This window comes from Lactuca saligna, chromosome 9, assembly GCF_052625555.1.
Source record: "Lactuca saligna cultivar CGN05327 chromosome 9, ASM5262555v1, whole genome shotgun sequence".
NCBI lineage: Eukaryota > Viridiplantae > Streptophyta > Magnoliopsida > Asterales > Asteraceae > Lactuca > Lactuca saligna.
The window spans coordinates 66,201,732-66,215,793 of NC_136425.1; the positions used below are offsets into that span (position 1 = coordinate 66,201,732).

Sequence of the window (14,062 nt, forward strand, 5' to 3'; positions counted from 1 at the left end):
TTCAAATGACACTTGGGTCTTAGTATCGTGTACTCCGGGCGCCAATATGGTCTGATCTATGTGATTATTCAAGCAAAAGTTCAACGCAGATGGATCTCTCTCGCGCTATAAAGCTCGTTTAGTAGCTAATGGTCGCAGTCAACAACCTGGTATAGACTGTGATGGGACCTTCAGTCCGGTCGTTAAACCAACCACTATTCGTACTGTTCTAAGTCTATCAGTATCACGACACTGGCCCATTCACCAGCTTGATGTGAAGAATGCATTTCATCATGGTCACCTTCAAGAGACAGTCTATATGCACCAGCCACCAGGTTTTCGAGACACCCAACATCCAGATTATGTCTGTCATCTACAGAGATCTCTTTATGGTCTCAAACATACTCCTAGGGCCTGGTATCAGTGATATGCTCAGCATGCCCTTCATATGGGTTTTCAGCACAGCAATAAGGACTCCTCTCTATTTATCTATCATCATGGCTACGATACTGCATATCTCCTTTTATATGTTGATAATATTATTCTCACTGTCTCATCCACAACTCTCTTACAACGGATTATCTCCCAACTTAGTCGAGAGTTCTCCATGACTGACCTCGGAGCTCTCAATTACAGTCTGGGTATCTCGGCCACTCGTTCTCCACATGATTTATTTCTCTCTCAAATGAAATACGCTTCATAGATTCTAGAGCGAGCTCACATGCTCCAGTGTAACCCACCCCGCACTCTAGCCAAAATGAATCGTAAGTTAAGCGTCGATGGCCACCCAGTTTCAGACCCTTCTCTATATCACAACCTTGCTGGAACCCTTCAGTATCTCACATTCACCCGTCCAAACATTTCCTTTTCAATGCAACGGATCTATCTCTACATGCATGATATTCGGGAGCCTCATCTTTATGCTCTCAAGCGTATTCTTCACTATATTAAAGGGACTCTTGATCATGGCCTTCAACTTCACGTATCTCCTTCTTCTGATCTGAACGTGTATTCTGATGCCGATTGGGGTGGGTGTCCGGTCTCTCATCGCTCTACCTCGGGTTATTGTGTATTCCTTGGAGATAACCTTATTTCATGGTCTTCGAAATGTCAAAGTGTCATCTCTCGATCTAGTCCAAAGGCAGAATATCGTGGGGTGGCCAACGCTGTAGCCAAAACTTGTTGGGTTCATAATCTTCTTCGAGAGCTGCAGTGTCCTCGGTAGAAAGATACCATCATCTAGTGTGACAACATCAGCTCAGTCTACATGTCCTCAAACCCAGTTCAATATCAACGTACTAAACACATCGATATTGACATTCACTTTGTGCGCGATATGGTTGCTTGTGGGTTAGTTCGTGTGTTTCACGTTCCATCCTTTGCCCAGTACGCTAACATCTTCACCAAAGTGCTTCCATCTCATCTTTTTTCAGGATTTTAAGACCAGTTTGAATGTTCGGAATCATCCTCCTGATCAAACTGTAGGGGGATGTTAATGTACACCTATTGTATAAGCCCATATATTTGTATATTTATAGGCTTTAAGCCCATGTGGCCCTATGTATCTTCTATATGTACATTGTTGTATTCGTGTTTGCAAGATATGAGAATGATAGCATTCTATTGAACCAATTAAATAATCATATTTAATCATGATTCAACCCATTGCCTTATCTGTTACTTGAATTAATTTTGGAACCCTCCAGGGGGGTTCCAAAATCGTCCATCACCTATAGGATTCCAGAATGTTCCCTTTGTTCAACAATTGAATAATTAACATTAAGCCTATATACTTTAGATTAACCTCAAATTAATTCCAAATTAATTTTAATTAATTTTAGCTAGTTTCTAATTAATTTATTAATCATATAATATATTAACAAACTATTATCTCAATCTACTAAAACTATTTCTAGTTATTCGTACTCTTGAAGGCAACCCAAAAGGATTTTGTAATTATTCTCAAAATTACACCAATTAGTTATGATATTTGACAACTATTTCCAACAAAGTGTACAATCTTGGTACTACTGACTAACTCTAATATATATAGCAAATGAAAACATATTATATGTGATAAAATTCATACGTAAGAAGCGTATATAAAATTAAGTATGAAAATGTAAAGAAAGACACATACATAAAAATTAAGTTAATAATGGAAATTCAAATAATCAAAAATGTATTATATGTGATCCGACTCGTATGTACGAAACATACATAAAAATAAGAATATATATATATATATATATATATATATATATATATATATATATATATATATATATATATATATATACACATCAAAACGTACGAAAATTTGATTTATATGGATACGTACTTAAAAAAGCAATAAGTTTTTTTAATTATTATTTAAATTAACGAACAAACTTATGAATTTACATCGAAATGTTAACTACATCGAATTTATAAAAATAGGTACGTAAAAGTTTAGTTTTTTTTTTGTTAAGTTAACGACTGAAAGTTATTAAGAAAATCGGATTATGTATATTACAAAAATAACCTGAAAGTTTATAAAATGGAGAAAGTAAAAGTTACATTTAAAAAGTTCAAAGTTCATAGGATCAAAATGATATTTAAAAAAAATAGAGAGGTGAAAATTAACATTTTATAATGTATTCAAATTAAGAAGTAAAAGTGAAATTTAAAAAAAAAGGTATTGATAGACGTTATCATCTATCATAATATATTTTGAAAAGTAATGTATAAAAAATATCATTCATAAAAGCGGAGAGGTTGCAATTGTCCATAAAAACATCGAGCAGTACAAATTAAGATAGATATAATTTGATTCAATAAATATCTTTTTATTATATGTTTTGGTTTTGATCAATAAATTATAGTAAATTATTTACTTTTTATTTTAGTTAGTAAAAAATATTTTATATAAATATATCATTTATGTCAATACCAATTTAACTTTTATACGTCGATACAACAAATCAATTGTTTTCACACACGAAATTTACTCCTTATCAACATTGTGCATGATAGACTTGGAAATTGACGGGTTTTGTTACGTGTATGGTTTGAGTCAAGCAAGTACTCCAAGATATGAACAGGTCGCACTTTGACATACAAAGCACGCCATATGTCTACAATTATGAAAGTCTTCATTCAATGCATCATATGATATACGTATTAAACCATGAAGTAATATTGTATAAAACATAATGCTAGGATCATATGTAAACTTCCACGTAATTTCTCATAAATATGCAAATGCTTCTTGTAAACATATAACAATACGAATATACACACATATTGATGTGTGTCTTCTCACAAACTGAAAGGTGTACTTATTATTTTCTAAAAATTAAAACCTAAATTTTGATTAAACAAGTTACTAAAACAAAAACAGTGAGTTAAATACAAAATATTGAAGGGATGGGAAAAGGACACTTGATGACATATTTGTCTTTATGTGACCAAACCCAAACATATGGTGTGCCGTTGAACTGGTTTTGCATCAACTTGAGGTATCTATAAAAAATTGAGAGGGATGGGCATATTCTTTTGTCTTTATATTGTTTTCTAGAATTATTTTAGTGGTATATTATTTATTTGATTATTAAATAGATTGCAGATATTGTATTTTGTTTTTTTGGTATAGTTTAATGAATTGCAAGGTTAAATCAGTCAATGTATTACGATTAAATAAAGGTGTCGTTTGATCTTCTTTTGCGGCCCTTGAAGGTTTGAAGATTTAAAGGGTGTATGACCGCAAACTCAAGAACAACACTTGATCTTGAAGAAAAATTGATGATTTGATGCTCCAAAACGAGTTCCAAGGCAGATAGAACGACAAATGAAGAGAAATCTTGTGTTTCCTTGCATTTTCGGGTGAGGATTTTTAGAGAGAGAAAATATATTCGCGGCCAGCAAAGTATAAATAAGGGTAGGGATAACGTATATATTGGGGGTTTATGGTTGGTGGTGGGGTCTACCAGCCGTGAACTAGTTGACGGCCATAAACGGGTTTACGGTCGTGATCGGGTTCACGACCGTGAACTTCACTCAGGCCAAAAACAGTTGATTTTTTAAGGAAATCTGGGTTTTTGCGTGATTTTGGTTCTAACTCATATATATATATATATATATATATATATATATATATATATATATATATATATATATATATATATATACACACACACACACACACACACTAAAGGATTTTCCAAACCATAGGAATTTGACGGAACTAAATAAAAAGTTGAAATTTATTTAACGAAATCGGTTAATCAAGACGGAAAAATATTCGGTTTGTCAGAGATGTAGATGGTGCAACTCCAAAGGCACGTTAATAGTCAAAAATCAGTGAGGTATCTCACTCAATGTGCCTAATATGAGGTGATGATCATAAATACTTTTCTTCTAATCCATTTGATGTTTTTACACTCAATAATTATTTATTAAATCCACTAGATTTTAGTGTGGGATTGATGGGCGGACTCTAAAACGTATAATTTTTTTTTGTCAAATTGTCTTAAATATTTGTATTGGTTCGTCATAGGCGCTAAACAAGAAGACATTGACAGGATCTAGCAACTATCATAGAAGAAAAGGAATGATTGTCGCATCGCAATTTTCCAGACACACACCCTTACGCAATTGCTATTCATTGACTATAAATGGTAATTTTATTAAATAATTTCTTAGCTTCTTAGGCACGGGTACAGAAGAAATGATTTTCTCTATTTCTTTTTGGTCTTTTGGATTTTACTTCTCGCTTAATTCTTTAGGTATAAATGATAAATCGTTTGACTGATTGCTGAAGCAGCACCCTCGACCTAGTGAAACTGAATTCGAAATTCCAAGGATCCGAGTTTTGAGACTCCTTGTGATTTCTTTATTGAGTAATCCATTATGTTCTGCAAGTAGGCTATTAAATAGCATAAAGAGTGTTAGTTTTAGGGGATTTTCTAAAATTGTGTGTTCATGTCTTTAGGGATTGTTTATATTGTATATTGTGTTATTGGAATAAGCATCAATTTTACTTCAAAATCAAGTATTCAATAACTCTTAAATGTCATAATATTTAAATATTATAACATTTTTAATCAAAATACCATTTTTTTACATAACATTCATTACATTTTCCATCTTTTTAGATGCCCCTTTAAATATGACACTTCATTTTGAATAGGTTATTGGACCGGTCACATGTGACCAGTTCTTATCAATATGATTGTGTGGTTGGCTTCACAACTACACTCTAATAGGTACTTTGTTCTCTTCTTTTTATATTCTAATTTTCTAACAAAGATGAGAGGAGGAAATTAATGAATGAAATGAATCGATTTCTTAGGCTTTGTTTTTAAGTAGAATCCAAATGAGTAAAACTTTCATTCAACTTGACCACACTCTAACAGGTACTTGATTATCTTCCTTTTATATTTTAATTTTTTAACAGAGAAGAGACGGGGAAACTAATGGGTGTAATCAACCAAATTCTTATGGTTTCTTTTCATCTGGAATCCAAATGAGTACAACTCTCAAAATTTGGAATTATATTTTCTATTCTCCATAAATCAGCAAACGTTAAAAGGGAAAGTTCTTTGAATATGTTAATGGAAACCATAAAGATTATCATGAAATTTCTTGAAATTCCACGAATGAGGTTGGTCTCTATTAATAAAAAGAATTTAAGCAAGTAAATTTAAATATTGTATTATTACTATTAATTACTAATTAAAAAACAATTATTAGTTTTGAATGAAAATTAGACATGTGACTATACTTAAAAACCAATTATTTAAGTGTAGGAGGTTTGGTGATTAAGTGGGTGTGAAAGAGAAGACTTACCGGTGAAAAGGGAATGGTGTGGATGCTTACAACAATGCATGTGGAGTTGCAGGTTATTTGATTGCATGTTTGGGTCTTCTCAAACAATCTTGAAGGTAATCATGATAGCTTGAATTTATTTAATTTTCAAGTTCACTTAGAAAACCAGGATACTTTACATTATAAGCACAAAGGGAGATAAAGCTTCCTAAAAGATTTGGGGTTCAGTTGCATATGATGATGATCTAATGGCTGCCACGATATCTCTAGAATTTTATTTTAATGATGGTAGTAGTCATTGTTTCTTGGATTTATTTATGATGTGTTTGTGCTCTATGTGGATGAGTATGTTCAAGATTGTTGGTAGGAAATTTTACAATATGGTGACTATTTTGACCCTGGTTGGTGTTTTCAGGTGTGATGTTGTTTTGGTGCTTGGTGTTCGAGGATTTCGTCTCTTTTCATTTGTCTTCATTTATGTTGGTTGTCTATGCTCCATTGGTTGTTGATGCAAGAGATGTCAATATACTTTCATTTATTTGTTTGCTATTATTTTTTTAATGATTATTACAAAATGATTTCTCCTTCTATTCAACTACCTTTAGTTATTTATGATTAATAAATTCAAATATCTTAGTAAACAAGCAATACAAAGTGAATAAAAAATATTATTTTGCTTAATATTTTTCCTTTCTTTCTTATAAACAGAGGGATCCTACCGTCCGTTGATCTTTTAGGCAAGCATGCTTTGTTTGAGGTAATTGTTATTTGGATTTTCACAATTTCATGTTCTTTATTCATAAAACATGCTAATTATTTATTTATAATTTTTTTTGTAGATTTTCTATTTTTTGGATTTGGATTAGAAAGAATGGATGATGTAGATGCAAAACTTTTCATTGTTGATGTTAAAAGATGTTGCATAAGTGAAAAATGAAGTATCATTAATGTTTTATGATAAAGAAAATTATAGCTTTAATTGTTTCTTATAACTTTTTTTTTCATCAACCCATTGTATTTGGGTCCTAATCATGTATCATTAATGTTTTATGATAAAGAAAATTATAGCTTTAATTGTTTCTTTCAAAGCCAACATCATATTTGATAAATTTGTCTCTTATAAAATTGTTACTTTGATGAAAGGGAAAATGACAATCTCCTTTAATAGATCATTAGATTTTGATTTATTGTATAGATAAATGGTTGCCATTGTTTCATTTTGGATTTTTGGAGGCATGTCGCTAAGCATATAACATCAGGCAACACACTCATTCAATCATTCCGTTTTCTTTGGCGTATCGAACCCCGCAAAGCGGGATTCTTCCCTAGTTTATATTAATTTTATCAAGTATTTAGTAATAAAATTAAAAATTAATAACAATTAATATAATAATCATTATGTTGTATTATATTTTACATTTAAGTTATTTTAATCGATTTAAATAATGTTTTAAGATTTTTTTGTACAAATATTGATTTTTATTTTGCATATTTAATATATTAGATCAATTAAGGGTTGTTTGATAACCTCTGAATATAACAATTTACACTGAATTGGTCAGTTTTTAATGTGTTTGGTACAACCTTTAAATGAATCATAACCCTTTCAAATGTATGTGACTGGTTAAGTAACTGTGACAACCCGAAATTTTCTATTTGGTACAACCCTTCGCTTCAATAGAAGTCAGATCAACACCTGCTAATTTTCAAGCTTTTAGGATAAGTTTGAGTATTCTGTGATTAACACTTAAGGAGATGCCAGGAGAGGGGATGTCCTAGGGCTTTTTGTGCAGCAATGACATTTCATACTCCGAGAAATTGGAATTATACGACCCAAACATGGAGTTTGCGGTCCAAAACCCTAGGGGTATATATATAGTCCTTAGCCATATTTATTCATTTGTTCCATTTCCAACTAGAGAATACCTAATTCTCTCTCAAGGATCTTCAACTTTTCTTCACCAAGTCGTAAGTCCTTCTATATAAGAGTGTTATAGGGCTTTTAATGTGTCCTAACATCAAGAAATCACAAGGAAACATCAATATCAAAGAGTTTACGACCCAAGAACACCTTGGACCGTAAACCCTTCTTTAAGGGCCAAAAGAGTGCCCTAGTCCCTTCCCTTCCTTGTGAAACTAGCCTAGACTCATACCATAAGGTGTAAAGGACTTGAAAGCACAAAATACCATGGTCCACATAAGATTACGGCCGCAAACACCAACGGATTTGGTCTTAGGGTTGTAAACCCCTTTTAAGGGTGCAAATGACACCCTAACACCTTAGTAAGCCTTGGTTAGTGACATAGAACCTTACACCATTGACCTAAGGACCACAATTCACGAAATGGTACTCCTTACCATGAGTTTACATCCGTAAACTCATGGGGGAGTGGTCCTAGGGCCGTGAACATCAAACAAGGTCATTTTAGGACCTTAAACCCACCTAAACACTTGTTTAAAGCTTTGGAGCACTTAACCAATTAAGCCCTTAGAGTTTTAAGCCCCTTTTGGTGACCAATGGAGAGTTTACGGCCAGGAGTAAACTCCCCTGGGCTGTAAACTCCAATGAAGATGGTCATTGGACCATAAACTCCCGTATGAGGCTTTGCACTCCTTTGTTGCAATCTGATAGCCTCCTAGTACTTGACCAAAGTGTTTTCCTTGCAATAGGATGTTCATACATGTTTAATTAGTGTTATAATCACTAATTGTTTATATACATATGTCTTCATATGTAATTAGGATCATTGTGTGTGTCTAAGTCTTCACTTGACACCAAGCACTTGTCCGACACTTCCTTCCGATCCGCTCACTGCAAGTGAGTTCATACCCTTAGATCAATCTTTTAAATGTTTTTAAATGCTTTAATGGGGGGGGGGGGATACAGGTTGAATCATGCTAGTTATTATATCAATTATGTGATCAATAACCAACATACTAAAGGAATTACTACACTTTAAGTTCTTTTACCAAACAAATTTCTGTAAATGGCTTTCCAAAATGTTTTACAAACTAACATCAAGTCATCTTTCTTAGTTGTTAAAGTTTACAAAGATTTTTACAAAACACTATTATACTTTGTTATCAAAGGATATACTTTTGAAATGTTTATTAAAATGACATCAAGTCATTGTTAGTTATTGTTCAAAACTCTTAAATGTCTTACAAAACCATTTTTCATCCTCTTGATCAAAACTATATCTATACACTTATGTTCTTATTTATATATATATATATATATATATATATATATGTATATGTATTGATATGATAGATTTCACCCTTCATTCAGTTCCCACACTCTTGTTGTAACGTCTGTGTTTCTGAGCTTGCCATTTTTAGCAATGTAATAGTCTAGATTAACCTTTGTAACCCATTTTGAAATAATAGAAGTGTATTATTTGAGTATTATGTGTTTTGTGCTTAATTGCTTAATTATGTGGTTTGATTAATTAAGAATAAAAACAAGCATCAAAATTTAAGTGTAAAATAAACATGATATCTTTAGATAATGTTGTAGTAGTTGAAACAATGTTTCCGAAGATATAAAGAATGCCGAAATCCGAGTTATAACGAGGAAGTTATGACCTGTCGAAGTTTCGCGACAGAACCAGCAACGCTGAATGACGTAAAAAGTGAAATTTACATTAAAGCGATAGTTAGCCTTAGTGATCTAAACGAGAATCGAAGATCTCGTTGTTAGTATCAAAGTGATAAAAAGTTAGGTGAGAACGGACGTCCAACGAAGAAGTTATGAATTTATAAACGAAATTTTCTGTCCCGGCCTATTAAAAATAAGTAATAAAAATAAATCAAAATTATCCGATGGAGTCCAAACGAAAGATGTAGAGCATAGTCTCACCTTCGCGTGGATATAAAGAACGTCGAAAACGAAGTTCGGATGAGGAAGATATGAATTTTCGAAGTTTCTTAAATAATTAATAATTAAATTTAATTATTAAACCTCGGTATTATCCGGAGGCGAGTCACCGGACTCATCCGAAGTACGCACCACGTACTCGTGTATGCCCCACGTACAGCGAAGAATGTCGACACTCGCACTCGAGGACTTCGGATGACGCATGCAGTGACAAATTCGGAGCAGTACGCCCCGCGTACTGAAGGCCTCAGCCTCCTATAAATAGGATGCGAGGGGTTCGGGCTTACTTGCTCATTTCTCCTCCATTTCGTGCCGAAGCTCTGCATTTTAACCCCCGAAGCCACCCAGAAGCCCCGGTAATATTCCCAAGTCCCGAAGCAAGTCCCGAGATCCCGAAGATCCCAAGAAGTGCGGTTCCCGAGCCGAAGCTCTGCCCGCGAGAAGTTAGATTTTTGTAGAGATCTTCCAGATCGGCTGAGAAATACTACTCCTACGAGCCGTAGTGCTGTCCAATCATCTTCTGATCAAGTGAGTGTGTACTACCTTTCATAAACACGATAATAATACAAGTATGATTTGAGTGTATTAAGTATACTGTCGTTTATATGTGTGAATGTGTTGTTACTTTCTTCTAACGCATAATTATGAAGTATTTTATATGAGATACGTGTTATGTGTATATTTTGTTGTTATGTGTGTGAATGTATATTCACTTTCTTCTATCTTACAGATCTGATTTTTTCTATATGAAATACGTGTTATGTGTGTGTGCCTCATCTATTATGTGGAAATGTATTGATTTAGCATGTTATACAGGTTTTGAAACTATGTATAAAAATGTATATTTTATCTACTAATATGTTGGGTAGAACATGGGTGGATAGTTGGTGTGTATTAAACAGATGAGAGGCCTCGATGTTGTTTTGATCCAGTCATCTAGCGGAATTTAGATGATGACCACGGACTTTTCTAGACAGTCTCGTGGAACGCTAGCAGGCTCATAACTTGTAGGTGTTAATGAACTTGGGTGTTCATTCGCTGTATTCCATCCCCCTCGTGGTTGCCTTATTTGACTTATATTGATGAGGAACCCCCGAAGCATGTGTTGTCACCGCGATGAAATATTCTTAGACTAGGTCCCTTGTGTTAGTTATTTTAGGGACATAAAGTGAGAATAACGGGAATGGGTAATTGGGTTATTGTTGGTTGATAATAATTAATTTAATTATTTATTGTGGGTTGAAAACCCTATATGCTCACCAGGCTCCCAAGCCTGACCCACTCAGTTTTATTTGTATTACAGGAAGTGGTGCAAGGGCGTAAGATGGATGAACCATCAAGTTGTTTTGTTTACAAGTCTGTATATGTATATATTTTTTGAATGACTTGTAATGTTATCGTTTATACTTATTGGTCTGTATCGGATCATGACACCCCGAGTTTTGATTATATAATGAAAATACATTTCTTTTATGAAATGCTTTGGTAAACATTGTTTTATCATGTTTTGTTTTTGGGAACAAATTCCGCAACTCTTTCAAATCAAAAGGATTTACTCTGAAATTATTTTACAAAGCATAAATGAAAATCGGTCTTTTCTGGCCGAGATTTTGGGGATGTCACAGTTGGTATCAGAGCATTAGTTTAAGCGAACTAGGAATTTATAGGATTTCTAGACTTAAACTTAGAGTGCTCAGTGGAGTTTTGAGATGTGTGTCTGTTATGTTTTAGACACGAGCACTAGTTTATTTTAGGAAAGTTGCCTAAAATGATTTATGTGCTAAATGTTATATGTTGCCATATATGATATTATTTGTTCGGATCTATGGTCTGTGGCCGACCGGATTTAGAAACTTTATGTGTGTAGGATTCTAAGCGTACGTCTACGATATTAGAACTAGCATGTAAACGTTTCGGAGTGATAAGGATGATTTGAATATCTATCGTGAATGAGGATCTAATTTCACCTTATTCGGTGTGTAGATCAAAAATGGTGAGAACAAGAAGTGGAGTTGGAAATGCTGATGAAAACAAGAATCAACCACCAGAGATTGAGCAAAGACCTGTCGTAGCAGCAGCACCTGAGCCAATAACCATGGCTGGTGTGCAAATGATGATTCAAACAATGTTGGATCTTCAGATGGATGAGACTAGGCGGTTGCTTCAACAGAATCGTGAAGAATTGTCAATTCATGTGGAAGAGCCCGAATTAAATGAAGGGCACTCGGAAGGTGGAAACTTCAGTGGGTCTGTTGGTCAAGCCAACCCACCGATAGTTAGGCGAGACAACCATGATGGAATGGGATGCAAGTACAAGGACTTTCTAACTTGCAAACCATCAACCTTCAATGGAAAGGAGGATCCGATTGGAGTTATCGATTGGATCTCAGAAATGGAATTGGCCTTCATGACTTGTGGCTTTAGAGGCAAGTTGCAGACTATCTATGCAGTGCGTCAGTTCCAAGGTGGAGCCGTTCATTGGTGGAACACTCTAGGGAAGACTTTAAGCCCAAATGAGCCACTGCAATTGTCATGGGCAGAGTTCTTGGTGCAGTTCAAGCGCAAGTTCTGCTCAGCTCAAAATCTATTGGAACTAGAGAACAAGTTTCTGACATTGACGAAAGGCAGCATGTCAGTTAATGAATACACCAATAACTTCACCGATAAGATGGAGTTTGCCTTGCGTATCGTTCCAGACGAGCTGACAAAGTTGGACCGGTATGCGTAGGGACTCCCATGGGAGTACGAGGTGCCAGTACGTCAGGCACATACTATAGAGGCAGCTATTTGGGCTGCCAAGTCTGTTGAGAACATGATTAAGGGGAGAACCACCAACAAGGTCGAGGTTGGTGAACAGAGAAAGTTTGAGGGAACATCTGGTTCCGGTAAGAAAAGCAAATTTTCAAAATCTGATTCGAAAAAGTTTGGTGGAGGAAAAGGAGGCGAAGCGAAGTGGTGTGATAAGTGTAAGAAAAAGCACTTTGGGAAATGTAGCAAGGATGTAACCTGCTACAAGTGTGGGAAGGTTGGACATTTTGCCAATGAATGTCCGAACAACAAAAGGATATGTTTCAGTTGTAATGAAGAGGGGCACATTTTGAAAGACTGTCCGAAGAAGAAAGAGGCAGCTAAGACCAACATTCCACCAAAGCCAAAGGCGAGAGCATTCCAGATGACACTGGAAGCTGCTAAAGATGAAGCTGATGTCACTTCAGGTACCTTTCTCGTAAACACATTGCCTGCCCAAATTTTATTTGATTCTGGAGCCAACTACTCCTTTATATCGCATGAATTTGATAGAAAACTAGTTTTGCCTGTTGATAGACTAGATAATGCTTTATTAGTCGAAGTTGCTAGTGGCAAGTTTGTACCTGTTAGCCATCGTATGAAAAACATCTTAATCGACCTTAATGGGAATAAGTTTCACGAAGAATTATTACCTATCGAACTTAATGGTTTCGACATCGTGTTGGGAATGGATTGGCTTAGCGCCAATGATGCCGAAATTTTATGCAAGAAGAAGATAGGTAAAGTAAACCCGCCTGGAAAAGATTCGTTTATGGTGTATGGGGACAAACGTCGAGTGAATTCTGGAATCATTTCCCTAATGAAAGCTAGAAAGTGTTTGACCAAGGGATGTACATCATATTTAGCATTCGTGATTGATGCTAAGAAGGAAAAGAAGGTGATGCAGAGTATTCCTGTGGTGTGTGATTATCCGGAAGTATTTCCCGAAGATCTTCCTGGATTACCACCTGATAGACAAGTGGAGTTCAGAATTGACTTGTTACCAGGAACAACGCCAATTGCAAAAGCACCATCGATTAGCACCGACGGAGATGAAGGAGTTGATGATGCAACTTCAGGATTTATTGGACAAAGGTTTCATTAGACCTAGTTCATCACCCTGGGGAGCTCCGGTGTTATTCGTGAAGAAGAAAGATGGAAGTATGAGAATGTGCGTTGATTACAGAGAGCTGAACAAGGCAACAATAAAGAATAGATATCCGTTGCCAAGGATTGATGACCTGTTTGATCAATTGCAAGGTTCGAGCTATTTCTTGAAGATCGATCTAAGGTCAGGATATCATCAGCTAAAAGTAAGAGAGCAAGATATCGAGAAGACCGCATTTAGAACTAAATATGGACACTACGAGTTCTTGGTTATGTCGTTTGGACTAACCAATGCTCCGGCAGCATTCATGGATTTAATAAATAGAGTTTGTAATCCGTTCCTTGATAAATCTGTGATAGTGTTCATAGACGACATTCTGATTTACTCGAAAAGCCAGGAGGAGCATGGCAGACACTTGCGAGAAGTGTTAGAAGTCTTGAAGAAGGAGAAGTTGTATGCTAAGTTCTCCAAATGTGATTTTTGGATTCGTGAAGTCCAAT

General features: G+C 35.0%; 1 long non-coding RNA gene across 1 annotated transcript; it reads left to right on the forward strand.

Moving 5' to 3' along the window:
* Positions 1 to 5,264: 5,264 nt before the first annotated feature.
* Positions 5,265 to 6,766, forward strand: LOC145017990 (uncharacterized). The gene is made up of 4 exons (XR_013666763.1): positions 5,265 to 5,375; positions 5,769 to 5,903; positions 6,496 to 6,544; positions 6,627 to 6,766. It is a non-coding gene; the product is annotated as an uncharacterized LOC145017990 (long non-coding RNA).
* Positions 6,767 to 14,062: the final 7,296 nt, after the last annotated feature.